This window comes from Mandrillus leucophaeus, unplaced genomic scaffold (assembly GCF_000951045.1).
Source record: "Mandrillus leucophaeus isolate KB7577 unplaced genomic scaffold, Mleu.le_1.0 Scaffold887, whole genome shotgun sequence".
NCBI lineage: Eukaryota > Metazoa > Chordata > Mammalia > Primates > Cercopithecidae > Mandrillus > Mandrillus leucophaeus.
The window spans coordinates 740,230-744,151 of NW_012109663.1; positions in this window are offsets into that span (position 1 = coordinate 740,230).

Genomic DNA, 3,922 nt, shown 5'->3' on the forward strand with positions numbered 1-3,922 from the left:
GGGAATGGGAATACCACATTTTTCACTAGGCTTTCATGTGTGGCAAGTTGCATTAATCTAGTTAGAAGTTGACTTGATTTGGGATTTTGTTGTTGCTTTAGTTACTTTCAGTGCACTATTGTCTTCAAATTTCTTTAGTATTACTTCGAGTTTAGGGTGGAGGCTAGTTTGCCAGGGTTTCTTTTTTCTTGATACCTGCTTCATCCTGAGTTTAAATCATCCTTTTGTGCTTGTACCTCAGAGAAAGTATCTCTCTATTGTTTTGAATCACCTCAGTTGTGAACTGCTGTTTTTTAATGCATGTTAATCTGGTGGTGGTAGGCAGGGGCCATTCTCAGTTGTTTTTGTTTAAGCTTAGTCATATGCAGGCATTGGTCCCTTGGTCTTCTTAAGAATGTTACTCCTTTGCCTACTTTTGGAGATATTTAATTGAACGTTTGCACCTTTACCAGAGATTGATCGTTTTTTCACTGGTGGTGGTGATAGTGCTCTCTACCCCCAGCTGTAATGGGTATTGACTTGTGCCTTAGAGGTGATAAGATTTATTATCTTTGTCCTAGTGCTTCAAGGCTTTTGCTCCCATAGGGAAGAGAGGGGAGAAGGACCCAAGCTAGCTTTTGTGTCTTTCTAGCACCCTCTTTTCTCTCTCCCGGCATGAATCTAAGAGTGAATTTCTCAGGTCTCTCAATATGCTCCCAATCTGTCTTGTGGGCACTGAGTTAGGTTCATATGAAGAGCCTGTAATCCCACACATCCCTGTAGCTTCCAGGTTATAACAGTTTTACGCTAGCCTACACTTGGCCTAAGTAGTTAATTCAAAAATCTAGCTGAGCCAGGTGTGGTGGCTCTACACCTGTAATCCCAGCACTTTGGGAAGCCAAGCGGGGCTGATAACCGGAGTTCGAGACCAGCCTGGGCCAATAAGGTAAAACCCCATTCTATTAAAAATACCAAAATTAGCTGGGCGTGGTGGCAAGTGCCTGTAATCCCAGCTACTCAGGAGTCTGAGACAGGAGAATTGCCTGAACCTGGGAGGTGGAAGTTGCAGTCAGCTGAGATCGTGCCACTGCACTCCAGCCTGGGCAACAAGAAAGGAACGGGTCTAAAAACAAAAACAAAAGCAAAACTAGCTGAATTCTTATTGTCCTTAATAGTGACCTTCCCCCCGCCACTCCCTGATTGTGCTGTGCCACAGAAAACATGTGCTGGTTTTCCATTTGTCCTTGGAATCAGGTGTCTTACTTAAACTGCAGGTTATTTGGTGGCCACAGTGAGGATCTCAGTTCTTTGGTAAGTTCAAGAAAAGTTGTGATTTTGCAGATATCTAATAATTTTTTTGATGGAATTTGGAATTAATGCCCTTTCCAGCTTTCTACATCATAAGTTGAAGCTGGAAATCTAGTAATTAATTCTTAAAGGTAAGATGAGTAAGTGTGAACTGGGTTTCTCAGATGAGGCTAAGATGAACAGGCTCTAATCACCTTGGGAGATGAATAGAAGTTATTATAAATTGGTAATTTTCTATGACCAAAAAAATGACCTAAACCTTGTATGGCAGCTTATAAAGAAACTCACATTAGGTTTAACCTTGTAAATATTAAAACTAATTTAGACATTTAGTTATTCAATATCAGAAAATTATCAAATGCCAAAATGAGCAAAACTCAGGAAGTAAAGTGACAAGAAAACCTAGAATAGATCTAGCCAAGATATTGATGGAAGCTAGACATCTTTTGTTCAGGGAAAAAAATAATAGAAGAAACCTAAGATCAGACAAGAGATATCTTCATTATTTTCTCTCCTCTAATCAGGGCTCCTTCTGATAGCTATTTAGCATAACAAATTTTTGTAGGTTTATATTGTGCCTGTCCCATCCCATACCTGGAATCAGCTATTGCTCAAAAAAGCTTTGGCTTCTTTTAGTTGTAAATGGTATTTACTTGAGCACAAGTACAAGATGTGCTCATTGCTACTGGTTCAGTCATTGCTTCTAGATCTATTAGAGGACAGAGATACACACACAAACACACAAACACCACATATGCACACAAACACACATACTATAATAATACCTTAGTAATTCAATAACATTTAGAGCTATAGAATTTTTTACTTAGTCTCTCAGTTTATATATCTCCTTTCTTCCACACTAAAATCCTCAATTCTTGAAAACACATAGAATAATAGAATTTGAATGTCACTAATTTTGTTTCATATGGCAGTCTCAATAACAATAATATTACCATAGCAATATAATGACTAAGAACTGTCAATTTTTTAAGGATTTTCCCATTTTACATTCTTTTTGGAGTTATAGTATATCTACATTTTCTAAACATATGATCATTATGTTCAATATTCTCTTCCTTTTTGCCTTCATTTTTGTCTTAGCTGTACAAATAGTTCTGTATAATCATCCCCACCAGTTCTTCTGTTGATGTTTCTTTAGTCATCTTAGTCTTTTGAGGCCTGTTCTCTAGTAGATTTCTTGGGAAGGATGCATGAGAACAATATTCCCTGAGTTCTGGAATGTTGATAATAGTTTATCTGTATCATTTATACTTGAAAGTCCATTTTTCTGGATATAAAATCTTTACCTCACATTTTCATTTCTTGATTTATCTTAAATACGTTACAACTTTTTTTTTTTTTTTTTTTTCCTGGCAAAAGTGTTGCTTTTAAAAAAAAAAAAAAGAATTTTCTTTTAGCTTATAAATCACTTGCTCATTTTGTCCAGATGCCAAAAAAATTGTTTCTTTTCCTTTCTTTTTAAATGTCTTGTAATTTTATTAAAATATGTCTTGAGGTTCATTGTTTTGGGTTGATATTCTCAAGTACATGGTATGTGCTTTCAAAATAGTTTCACATCTTCTTTATTCCTGGGATGTGTTCTTGAATTACAGTCTTTGGTATTATTTTGTCTCATCGTTTTTTCCCCCTAGAGAATCCAATTATCCATATGTGATTTTTTTGTTCTATTCTCAATATTTGTCCCTTTCTCTTAAATCCTTTTTATTTTATTTTTTATTTATTTTATTTTTTATTTTTTGAGACAGAGTCTTGCTCTGTCGCCCAGGCTAGAGTGCAGCGACCGGATCTCAGCTCACTGCAAGCTCCCTTTGCCTGGTTTATGCCATTCTCCTCCCTCAGCCTCCCGAGCAGCTGGGACTATAGGCGCTTGCCACCTCGCCCGGCTAGTTTTTTGTATTTTTTTTTAAAGTAGAGACGGGGTTTCACCGTGTTAGCCAGGATGGTCTCGATCTCCTGACCTCGTGATCCGCCCGTCTCGGCCTCTCAAAGTGCTGGGATTACAGGCTTGAGCCACCGCGCCCGGCCAATCGTTTTTATTTCTTTTGTTGTGTCTTTTGATTTTTTTTTTTCCTGCTTTCATCCTCTATTACTTTTAATACATTTGCTGCTGTATACATTCATTCCTATAATCCTTACTAGACTTTATTTCTGAAAATTTTTTTATTCTGAATTATTTTCCTCAGCTTTATCTCAGCTCTTCTACTTCTGCTTTGCGTTGTTCTTTCATATTTAGAATCATTGCTATAAGCTAGCAGAGGTATGTTAAATTCTTCAGGAAACATCCATTGTTTGGTCTGAATGCCATCCTCCAACCACCTTTTCTGGGATTCTAATCCCTCTTCTGGGAATTAACTCTACAACCTGTCATTCAGATACTTGCTTGGGAGCTGCTGTATGTAGTTATCTCTGAATAATTATTGGTGGCAGGTTGGGTAACAACTGACTGAATCTGAGTCCATCTCCATGACTTTTGACCTTGCCCTTGAGCTCAAGTTCGTTCGTTCGTTCTTTCTTTCTCTTTCTTTCTTTCTTTCTTTCTTTCTCTCTCTCTCTCTCTCTCTCTTTCTTTCTTTCTTTCTTTCTTTCTTTCTTTCTTTCTTTCTTTCTTTCT